At 36.2% G+C, this 13,109-nt stretch overlaps 1 non-coding gene across 1 annotated transcript; it reads right to left on the bottom strand.

Moving 5' to 3' along the window:
- Window positions 1-12,655: 12,655 nt before the first annotated feature.
- On the bottom strand, window positions 12,656-12,762 carry LOC124898222. Its single transcript, XR_007055198.1, has one exon. It is a non-coding gene; the product is annotated as a small nucleolar RNA R71 (small nucleolar RNA).
- Window positions 12,763-13,109: the final 347 nt, after the last annotated feature.

The following is a 13,109-nucleotide window of genomic DNA, read 5'->3' as shown; positions in this document are numbered from 1 at the left end:
CTCTAAATTTTATTTTTACATTGTGGCATTAAATTATTGAATATTTATGTGATTTGGATTGATGGGTTTGAAATTGGGTTGAAAGTTTTTTGATCTAAGGTGGATTTATGCACCTCAGTGTTGTTATCTATAGTGGTTTAGCCTTTTTTTGAGGACTTTTAGTGTGATTAATGTGTAAATAATGATATAAATAAGCATATATGTGTTAAATTACTTGATTACAATGTTTAAGGTGTTTTTCAAGCAAGTTTGGAATCAAATTGGTCACTTAGAGTTTAAATGAGAAAACTAGTGTTACTAGCTTGAGCTATGTGTTGTTCTAGTTGATCTCCATGCATTCTAGCGTGTATAATGAGTTCCTGATGGTATGATGGTGTAATTATGTGTGGAAAAACTTGTTTATAGTGTTTATGGTTCAATTCAAACAAGCCAAGAGTCAAAACTAAATTAAAGATCAGAAGGACAAAACTAGTATTCTTAGCTTAAGTTTCTAGTTCACAGTCTTGGATGTTGTATTGTTTTGAGCTCTAATCCATAGTGTGTGATGCTATAGGATGCTTGTATAGTTTATTATGATCTTATATGGATGATACAAAATCTGAAAATTAAGTGGAAATAACACCAAAAGGCTTGGAATGGATGACCAAATTCACGGGACAAAACTTGACATAAAAATGGATGATTTGGGGTCACGAGAGCGTCACGGAGCTTAGAAACCGCAATAGGGAACATGATACGCATTGGGGGATGAATAAGGGACCCAAAATAGTGTTTATATGCGATTAAGGTGTGTCTCACACCCTAGGTACCGCAATAGACGGTGTGACGCAGACCCTACCTCAATCTCGGCAGATTTGACCTCCTATAAATAGGACACTTAAACTTGATGCTATACACCTTGGACGAATTTTAAACTTTGAGGGAGGTTGGATAACACTTCAAATAGGGTTTATATTCCTTTAATTTAGTTTGTTTATGAATTTTATCATGTATTCATCTATCGGGATTACGGTTATGTCCATGAGCAGCTAAAAGCCCTTTTCTGGGGTTAGGGCCAAGAACATGATTACTCTTGTTATGAATTGGTTTGGTTTTGATTATTTATCATATGTGGTTATTTATTTATCCTTGTTATTACTATTTTAAGTATTATCTACCCTTATAATATATCCATTGTCATCTTGTGAGCATGGAAAGAGGAACAAGAGGATGGAACGTTGGGTAAATAGAATAGGATTGTAATTTTCTATAAAATGAAGTTATAATTTGCATTTAGGATAGGAATATACCTACGTTACCTATTTGGTTCACTTACGGTATGAAATATGAATGCATTTAACTTAGTTCTCACATCCCTACTCAATGATGTAGTTGTGAGTCTAAGTTAGATAGGTGACTAGAGGCTCGAAAGACCATAGTCATAATATCAACCCCGTAAATCAATAACCAAGATAAGTAACCTAACCAATGAAGTTTAATATCATAGTATGATTGTTCGTAGAGCCTTAACCCTGGGTTTCTCCTCATTGATTGTCCAACAACTTTACTTTATCACATTGTTCACTTTACTTCTAGTTTATAACTCTCTAACTTGTGGTTATGTTTTCACTTGATTTATCTCAAAACTGAGCTAGAATTAGATAGTTTCTTAATACTAGTCCATGTGGGATTGATATTTTGCTTTTACAAGGCCACTTTACTATTTGGTGAGACCACGTACAGTTGTGTGTGCGCTTGGGAAGAACAAATGTTTGGTGTCATTGCCGGGGACTTGTAATTTGGTAACTGCTTTAGTTTTAGTTTTAATTTTTATATTTCTTTGGTGCTTTCACTTAGTCTTGGTTTTGAATTTGCAGGAACAAATTTATAGGCTAGTAAGCTAGAAAGGGACCTGAAATTGGTTGAACCAGACGCTGAGCCCGAACTATGCTTACGCCAAAGGAGGAGAGAAACAGTCCTTTCCTACCGCATCCTGTAAATCAACAAAGAACAAGATAGTCTTGCTCCTATGGTTGAGGACCCACCAGCCCACAGGATAGTTCGCGAAGTGGCAATCCCACTTGCGACAGATTTGACCTCCCCTATTCAAAAACCGGTTGCTGGAGGTATATTGGAGCTGAAGAAGAACATGGAGCAACTCTTGCATAGCAATGGAAAATTCACTGGGATATCACATAAAGATCCGCAAGTTCACTTGCAGAACTTTGTAGAGATCAGTGACACATTCATCCTTAGGGGAGTGTTGATTGATTATGTGAGGCTGATTCTCTTCCACTTTCACTGTTGGGGGAAGCAAAGAAGTGGTTGAACACTGAGATGGCAGATTCAATCACAACTTGGCATGACATAGCCCAGAAGTTCCTCATTCTCCTCTTTCCATCTGGTAAGACTGCAAGACTTCGCAGTGAGATTTTGAGATTCAAACAGAGGCCAGATGAGAACCTTTATCATTCTTGGGTGTCACAACCCAATTCATGAGTCATGATGGCACCTATTAAAAGCCACCAGTAGGTAAGACAACACTGTAACCCAGAGCTAAGGTAATCCATTACTTCGGTAGGAATGCCCAACTTGGCCTAAATACACAAAGACAATTATAATCAACAGTATTCCACTAAAAAAAACTGTCAAAATACGAATACCAATCCCACGACTTGGTGATATCAGTACAAGAACATCTAAGTTTGATAATAGGAAATATAACTCATAAGTCTAAAACAATCAATATATTTGTCTCGAATACAAAAGACTGAACAAGGATAAAAGGAAATGGGCGACTCGAAACTCAAAGGTCTCACCCTTACTCTGAAATCAACACTGGACGAACTCAACTCAGAGGCAGCAACTAGTACTCGAGTCTACACTAAAAAGGTACAGAAGTGTAGAATGAGTACCAAAACAATGGGTACTCAGTAGGAGGAATCATCCGAATGAGCCAAATTATGATATAAGGATGATATAAAGCAAGACAACATCTCTAAGTCAAGGTACAAAATCGAACCTGAATGATCTTCATCATCACTGTATAAAATACATTATCAACTAGAATGATAATACAACATCTCATATCAATACACAACAGTACCATCATTTATAATGAGTAATAGATCCTAAAGCGTAAAGCGATATTAATACAATCACAAACGCATACATACCAAGTTAACACACATTCATTCATTAGAGCATAAAGCAAAAGAAACCAACATGGCGTCCCATATCACCAGGGAGTACACCCAAGAGAAATATAAAGTAAAGAGCCCCTCACGACGACCCACACCATCAGAGAGTGTATCAAAGGATTAACTCATCAATATAAATAGACATAAAACTCACTTCACAACTTTCAGGGTTATCCACATTTTTCATTAATGGCCAATTGCCAATAATTATAACCATCAACCATTACCGCAATTAAATAACTTATACCAAGATACTAATACCTGTAATCATATCACCATATAGATATCTATCTCATAAATATACATTAATTAATAATTATTAGCTAACCAATGATTATTAATGAATCACCTATTTACTAGACAACAATAACCTCTAATTATTAAACTAACCAAACTTTACTAAATCTCTATTCACGGGATAGCAACTAGCAATTATCCTCTAAATAACCAACATTAACATCTTGTCAAGGTTCATCACTAGACCATAGACACCATTTAGCCCAAGAACAATTCTAGTCATCATCATCATACTAGTCATCATCTAGAAAAACACCATTAATCATCATTAGATACTAATATATCTAACTATTAGCGTCTTTTAGTATCTAGCATCATTAATATACGAATCCTCAATTATAGCTAATCAACATCATAACTTAGTCATCAATGTCATTAATAATCACCAATGCTAACCAATCATCATCCCTAGACACATAACAACCACCATGGTTAGTTATCGCATTTCAATCAAACAAGGTTCAATAACTAGAATTCTAGACTTCAAGCCATCAAGTAAAATAGTCACTTAGTAATTAAATAGTCACCACATAACTTCCTTTAATAAGAAATATACCATAATTAATCCATTTATTTAGTGATAACTAAACTCACTAGGTTGATCCTCAAATACCATTCAATATCCAGGTTACCAACTTTTTCTAATACATTATGCGGCATATACTACTTCTACTCATTATTTAGCACTAGCAAGAACTACACCGCTTAACAAGTGATTAGCACTAATGAACTATAACTAACAAAACGAAGAATAACATCATACGCTCAAGCACATACGGATGTAATCATATAAAAGAATCATCACACACACAACATATATTTACTTGCTCACCATTCATACCATCATTATATCCTTCGGACTTATCGGGCATCGTTATATCATCAATATATCCTCTGGACTTATCGGGCATCATCATATCATTAATATATCCTCCGAATATAGCAGGCATCAACATATCATTAATATATCCTCCAAACTTAGTGGGCATCATCATATGATCAATATATCCTTTGAACTTACCGAGCATCATCATATCATTAATATATCCTCCGGGCATCATCATGTCATCAATATATCCACCGGGACTTATCGAGAATCATCATGTCATCAATATTCACCATGGCATCAATATTCATCATAACATCAATATATATGTGCAATCAAATCCATAATATATGTAAGCCCCACGAGGTATAGAGAGAAAGAGACATGAGGGAAAACATACTTTCGTACCTCATCATTTATTATCAACACAATATATTACTAAGAGAATGAATACGTATATTTATATGGTGTAAATACTCAAATACTTTATTGGGCTTAACATAATCATTAGCAGTTTCGAATATAAGCCATAGTTATCCTCTAGAGCCCCTCTTTATAAGCACGATTTACATTATTAGCACAAGAGGATCTTTAGCACAAACATTAGTTTAGTCACTAGGCTTGAACATAATATGAATAATATCATAATCAAAGACCCATATGGTAATTTAGTCAATGATTTAAGTGATAGAATATTCATAGGTTCAATCTATAGAACAATTCATTGCTATCTATGCATTATCAATAATCTAGCAACCAATCATGCATACCATTTCGAACACCAACATCATAAATAAACCATTGACCGGGGTTAACCATTATATTACCCAAGGCATATTATATGTGTGTAACAAGTATCTAGGTCACTTATGAAACTACCAAGTCCAAGCTTAAGGTGTGTCAAGTTTTGCTTCTAATAACCCAAATTCCTCTCCAAGTCTAAATTCTACCCAGAACTAAGCTAAGCCATTTGAATCATGTCTTAGAAGTTTTCCATTCCACACTAGTCCTATGGCACAATTCTTCCTCAAGTACTGCTCTTAATCCATCCAAGGCTACTAGGGCAATTTCCATGACTACGAACAACTAAGGTCAAGTTACTATTTAGTATGAGTTGACTAGGTCACTACCATCTAAACAGAGCATTCTCATGCTATTCATGAGATAATAAGTCCAACTAACCAAGATTCCAGGCTATAAGTCAAGTATCACACTTTAGTTCAATAGCCTAAGTGGCTCAACTAACCCCAAACATTACCATCTATTATTTCAATACCTAAAACCCTACCCAATCTATCAAGATATCAACGTCATACTATAATAAAGCTAAATCTAACAATAAGTAAGCCTAACCTACCTCAAATTCAAATATAGCTCACGAACCAACAATCTTCTCTTTCGCTTTCCTCGAAGCTTCTTCAATGAGCCAAGTTATCAAAAACACAATCTATGCATTATTATAAGAATATCAATACCCATATTGCATCATTGTGCTTCAGGTTCAAAACAAAACCAAAACCCCCTAAGTGGGTCCCACTTATGTAAAATAAGTTTTCGAGAGCAACCCATTGTTCAAATACCATTAGGGAGTTCTACCCCTCAAGAAAATGGTGCAAATAAATCATATTTGGGCTAAAATCAAGCCTCAATCCATTTGGGGTTTTTGGTCCAATAATAAAAAATTCAACACTAATAATAAAAGATTCATACCTTAGATTCGATGTTAATCATGAATATGCAAGTTATTCAAGCTCCCAATCAACACCCAAGACTCAATTTGGGAACTACACACTATTAGGGTTTATGGAACCCACTGCAAGAGAGAAATAGGCAATTCTGGTCCATAAGGGGCTTTTAAATGCCCCTTCACAGGCCCTCAATTCAGGCAATTATGGACATACAACCGCGATCACGGCATCACGATCGCAATACAACCTTCATGATTGCGGTACTTTGCTGTACCAGATGATAGCTGAAACTTGGAATAAAATTCCAAGTTTTGGCCAGTGCCTCGGGATGCATTTAGTGTCTAATATGAGCAAACGAAATATGCAACTATACTGATTTTGATATTTTGAACGTATTGGCAAAGTTAGATTTTCCATCCAAGGTCATTTTGAACAAATGTGGGCCCATACCCGAATTTCTAATTTATCAAACTTTTTGACAAATAGGTCAAAATAAGTTCGGGTACTGCGGGACCCGAACCAAAGGTCTACCCAACCTAAAATTTATATTTTAGAGCTACTGGCAGAGTTAGAATTCACATCTAAAATTATTTTACTAAAGTTTTTGCCCGGTGGTCATTTGTATCAGCGAAGACATTTAAACATAGAAATAATTCTCAAAACCAAATAAATTGGTCGCTAACCGCACTATCAGTTCCAACTAGTCATAAACGAATGGGGAAGATATGGAAAAGCTCTAACGATAAAAATAAATGGAATCACAAGAAATGACCTGAAGGGTCATTACAACATCCACTACTAAGAAACTTTCATACCCAAAAGTAAAGATAAAGAAAATACCTGAAGTATCGAATAACCGAGGATACTGGGACCACATCTCACGCTTGATCTCCCAAGTGGCCTCTTCCACTGGGCGGTGCTTTCTCTGAACCTTAACTATAGGAATCTCTCTAGTACGCAACTATCTTACATCACTAGCCAAAATAAGCATGGGCTTCTCCTCAAAGGTCAACTACTCATCTAAATGGACTGAGTCCCACCTAAATACATGAGACGGATCAGGAATATACTTCCACAACATAGATACATAGAAAAATGGATGAACAACAACAAAATCTAGAGGCAAGGCTAACTCATAGGCTACCTCGTCAACTGTGTAGAGAATTCTAAAAGGACCAATAATCGAGGACTAAGCTTACCTTTCCTTCTGAACCTTATCACACCCCTTATAAATGAGATGAAGGAACATACAGTCAGTAAATTTGAACCTCAAGGCATGGAGCCTATTGTCATCATAGGCCTTCTGCCTACTCTGGGCTGCTCTCAGCCTATCCTGAATTATGCAGACCCTATCTAATGAGTTCTAAAGCAAATCCCCACGGGGTATCACCTCGGAAGTCTCAAACCATCCTATCAGTGAATGACATCTTCTTCCATACAAAGCCTCATAAGACGCCATCTTAATACTCGAATGATAGTTTTTACTGTAGACAAACTTTACCAATGCTAAGTGTTGATCCCACTATCCTCTGAAATCCATAACACAGCTTTAAGAACATCCTTAAGTAATTGAATAGTCTTCTCGGACTGACCATTTGTCTATAGATTAAAAGTTATAATCAAATCCACCCGAGTGCCCAAGTCCTCCTAAAATGCTCTCCAAAATCATGAAGTAAATATAGAACCATGGTATGATATGATAGAAATGGGCACCCCATGCACATGAACTATCTCTTAAACATACATATAGGCTAATATTTTAGCACTAAAAGTCATCTAAATAGGAATAAAATAGGCCGACTTGGTCAAACGATCCACAATAACCCAAATACCATCAAGACCATGAGAAGTATGAGGCAAACTAACTGATGAAGTCTATAGTAATCTGTTTCCATTTTTTCTCGTGTATGGTCAACCTCCGAGTCAATCCTCTTGGACGCTGATGCTTAGCTTTAACCGACTGAAAATATAGGCAACGAGCCATAAAGTTTGCCATAACTCTCTTCATACCATCCCACTGGTAATGTTGCTTCAAATCTCTATACATCTTAGCTATACCAAGATGAATGGAATATCTAGAGTTGTGAGCCTCATGAAGAATCGACTAAATCAAGTCATCAAGCCGGGGAACACAAGTACGACCCTGAAATCTCAAAATACCCTCAGAACCAATGGTGCACCTCTCAGACTCACCACTTACCACCTGATTATAGAGAAAACACAGTTTCTTATCCTCATACTAACGATCATGAATCTACTCAAATAGAGAGAAACTTACTTCCACACAAGCCAAAATCCTTACAGAATCCAAAATATCTAAGCGAACCATCAAATTGGCTAAAGACTGAATGTCCCATACCATAGGCCTCTTAGATACTGATATGCATACCAAGCTATCTATATTCACTGCCTTGCGACTCAAGGCCTCAACTACAATATTTTCCTTACTCGAATGATACAAGATAGAAATATCATATTCCTTTAGCAATTCCATCCATCTACACTAGCAAGCATTAAGCTCTCATTGGGTCATAAAATGGTGAAGGCTGTGGTGATCAGTGAAAATCATACAATGCACTCCATACAAATAATGTCTCCAAATATTGAGTGCCAACTACTACCATCAACTCTAAATCATGAGTAGGGTAGTTACAATCATGTACCTTAAGCTGTAATTACAATCATGTACCTTAAGCTTTCTAGAAGCATAAGCAATGACATGACCCTGCTTTATCAAAACACAACCAAGACCCACACTAAAGTATCACAGAATATGGTGAACGCCTCACCCTCTATAGGAAGAGCTAACACTAGAGCTGAAGTAAGACAATCCTTAAAGTTTCCAAAGCTCAACTCGCACTCCTTAAACTATAGGAAAGGAACTTCCTTCTGAGTCAACCTAGTCATACGGGCTGAGATAGTAGCAAAGCTCTCAACAAAGCTCCTGTAATAACCAGCCAAACCAATAAAACTGTGAACCTTAGTTAGAGGCATAGGCCTATCCCAATCACGAATTGCCATAATTTTAGTTGGGTCCACTATGATACCGAAATTGGATACCATATATCTAAGGAATAACACTGAATCAAGCCAAAACTCACACATAGAGAATCAGGCAAAAAACACATGTTCTCGCAAGGTCTGGAGCACTGTCTTCAAATGTTATGCATGCTTCTCACTACTCCTTGAATACACAATAATGTCATTAATGAACACAATAATAAAAGAGTCTATATAAGGTTTGAACGCACGGTTCATCAAATCTATCAACACGGCTTGGGAATTAGTTAGCCTAAAGACATCACCAAAAACTCATAATGATCATAACGGGTCCTAAAGGCTATCTTCGGGATAGTCGTAGCCTAAATCCTCAACTGATGATAACCAGACTTAAAATCAATCTTAGAAAATATGGTTGCACCTTGAAGGTATTCAAGTAAATCATTGATGCAAAGCCTAAGATAATGGTTCTTCACTATCACCTTATTAAGCTGCCTATAATTGATATATATATGCATAGAGCCATATTTCTTCTTTACAAATAATATAGGAGCTCCCAATGGGGAGACACTCAGTCTAATAAAACCTTTACCAAGAAAATCCTAAAGTTGAAAATTCAGCTTCTTAAGCTCAACAGGAGCCATCCGATAAGGTTCCATAGAAATAGTTCGGGTGATATGATCAAGTTCAATAGAAAACTCAATCTCCTAGTTGGGGGATAGCAGGCAGGTCGGTAGAGAACACATCAGGAAACTCACAATAATAGAAACTGAGTTAAGCAAGAGACTTTCTACACGAGTATCATATATATAACCGAGATAAGACTCTCAACCCCTAGATATAAGTCTCCTATCACAAATATACAAAATAATCCCTGTTGGCTCGCAGCTAACCTCTCCCTGCCATAGACTGGGGGTACACCAGGCATGAATAAAGTAACGGTCTTGGCAAAATAATCTTTGATCGCATGATAGTGGAATAACTAATCTATAGCCAGAATCACATCAAAATCTAGCATATCCATAATAATAAGATCAGCATAAGTATCAACATCACTAACTGTCATAACATATAATATGAATACTCAATCCACTACTAAAGAATCACCCACGGGAGTGATACACGCAATGGCATAGATAATAAGTCACTAGTCAAGTCCAATTATGTGTATAATAAGTATTATATATATAAGAATAAGTGGATCCAGGATTAAATAATGCAAGAGACAACTCGAAGAACACAAAAATTAAACTTGTAGCTACATCATCCAAAGTCTCAGCCTCAGGTTTAGCAGGTACTACATATAATTGACCATACCCTCTACCTAGCTAGGCACCTGATCGCCCTCTTATCTTGCCTGCCTGAGTACCACCTCGATGATCTTGGCCATATTTTTATGTCTAAACATCGCTATTTATCCATATTGGACTTGTTTTGACAATAAAAAGTGTGTTAAACATATTGAGTTGTGAGTTAAATTGTGTTTCATGTCTAACCAATGTGATTGGAGATACCGGTTTAATTTTTTATGGATTTGAAAGCAAGTGGGATACATATCATAAGAAGGCAAAATTATATGGAGATCCACGAAAGTAAAGAGAAAAGAAAGGAGTTGAGGCTTGACGAGAAGAAATAATAAAACTGGAGAAAAATACCAGTGACACGACGCGATCTCAACGCATTGCATCAACTTGTAATATATTGTGCCTTAGAAAAAAATTGAAGAACAATTTACAGTGCATTAATGCGATATCAACGCATCGCATCGATGTGTGATTTTTGTGCCTTAAAAGAAATTTCAAGAGCAACTTCCAATGCATCGATGCGATAGCAACGCATTGCGTCGATCCCTAAAGTTTTGACACTTAGCCAAATTCTGAGGAGCAAGTTGCAGTGACACGATGCGATCTCAACGCATTGCGTCATATGGTGAAGAAATTAACTTAGCTTGATTTTCAAAGAAGAATTCAGTGTGACAATGCGATATTGATTCGACGCGTTGGTTGGCTCAACGCGATTAGTGATGTGTCGTATCAAATTCCCAAGTATAAAAGAAACATATGAGCGCAATTACTCGGGAATTTTTGGCAAGCATAGGAGTGGCGAAGAAGCAAAATTTTCTCTCTTTTAGGGTTCTAAATATTTCTTTTGAACTTCTTTACTTCAAGAATTATTTTGGGTATGATTAATTACTTATTTTGAATGTGGAATTCAAACATAAGTGGCTAAACACCCTTATTCTGGGGTTGAGACCAAGAATATGATTACTCTTTTATATTCTTATTCATAGTTTCTTTTTGGATTATCATCTGGGTTGTTCTTAATTTCTTGAGGTTACTATTTTGATGAGTGGCCACTATTAGAATAAATTTATATTTCTATGTGCATTTGAGAGGAGAATCATAGGATAGAACAAAGAAATTAGGGAGCAAGGTTCTTATCTTTTTATAAAATAAGGGATTTGAATTAGCATCTAGGATAGGAATATACCTAGAAGCCTTGCTTGGTTCAATTTCAAGAAGATAACTTTATGAATCTAGAAGAGTTGTTGTATTTCTGCGGGAGTTATAGCTACAATATTCAATAGATAGAAGATTTGAGGTTGGGTGACCAAGACCGTGGCATAAACCTTATGAATCAACAACCCAATAACAAATTAGACTGTGATAAGAATATAGAATTGTATGATTGTTTGAAAAGCCTCAACCCTGGAATTATCATCATTATTGATTACAACCGTTGCTTGCTTTGCTCTAGTCACCACCTGTTATTTCTTGTTTAATAATTTACATTTTTATTCATAAATTCACAATCATCTTGATACTCTATAACGCTTAATACCTTATTGTCTAAAACTAAAAGTTGATTAAATTTCTAGTTTCTTAGTCCTCGTGGGAATGGTATCTGACTGTCCAAGTCTTTATACTACTTGTACGATCATGTACACTTGCGTGTGCATAGAAACGCAACAATTTTTTGGTGCCGTTGTCGAATATTAGTATAATTAGTAAATTGCTTAATTTTTGATAATAAGTTTAAGTGTTAACAACTTGATCTTAGCGGCTGAATTTTGTAGGTTTAGATGAGTACTGGACTGGCTAGAGATAAAGAGTTGGTAGAGCCCTTTGCAGAACTGTAATTGATTTTTCATCAAAGGTGAAGAGCTCAACATTCCATTCAACAGGGTCAGATGGCTGAGATACAAGATCCTAATATTCTTGATTCTAATGCTCCTGTTGATCCAAATGCCAGAAATGTTCCAGCTCCAGTTATTCCAACTGTTCCTATTTAACCAGCTGCAAGACCTATTCGTGAGGTACAATCCCACTTATGAACTATGTGACTAATATCATTTGAAAGCTTGAGCCAGGAGGTTGATTTGAAATAAAACTAAATATGGTACAACTGTTGAATTCAACAGGGCATTACAATGCTATTTCCTATGAAGACCTGCAGTAGCATATACAGACCTTCCTGGAAATAAGTGATACGTACATTCCTGAAGGGGTGGATGCTAATTATGTCAGATTGACACTCTTCTCTTTTTTTTTGTAATGGGGGAAGCAAAGAGGTGGTTACATGATGAACCACCATACTCCATCACTTCATGGGAAGATTGTGCTCATAAGTTTCTTATTTTATTCTTTCCATCACAGAAGACTGCACATTTGAGGATTAAGATCTTGAGTTTCAAAAAAAAAGATGGAGAAAATCTCTACCAAGGTTGGGAGAGATTTAATGGCTTGCTCAAAAATTGTCCTCATCACCATCAATCGAATAATGTCTTGGTTCACACATTTATAAAGGCCTTGAGTTGAATACAAAGATTCTTTTGGATTCAGAAGCAGGAGGCGAAGCTTTGGACAAAACTTATGAAGAATTATATACACTGTTGAATCGAATCTCACAATGGAATCCTAATTGGTATGAAGATTCAAGGAGTGCTCCAAAGAAGGTTGCAGGGGTATTAGAGATAGATCAGTTCACTACATTACAGGCATAGATAGCAGCAATGAAAAATCATATGACTACTCAATTGAACAACCTAAATTTGGGTGTGACACAACCAACAACAACTATAGCATCTGTTGTTCAATAGATAAATTTATGGTGTGAAGT

The sequence above is a fragment of the Capsicum annuum genome, chromosome 4 (assembly GCF_002878395.1).
Source record: "Capsicum annuum cultivar UCD-10X-F1 chromosome 4, UCD10Xv1.1, whole genome shotgun sequence".
Classification (NCBI taxonomy): Eukaryota; Viridiplantae; Streptophyta; class Magnoliopsida; order Solanales; family Solanaceae; genus Capsicum; species Capsicum annuum.
The sequence above is the reverse complement of the archived record's forward strand: the minus strand, read 5'-3'. Positions and strand labels throughout refer to the sequence as shown.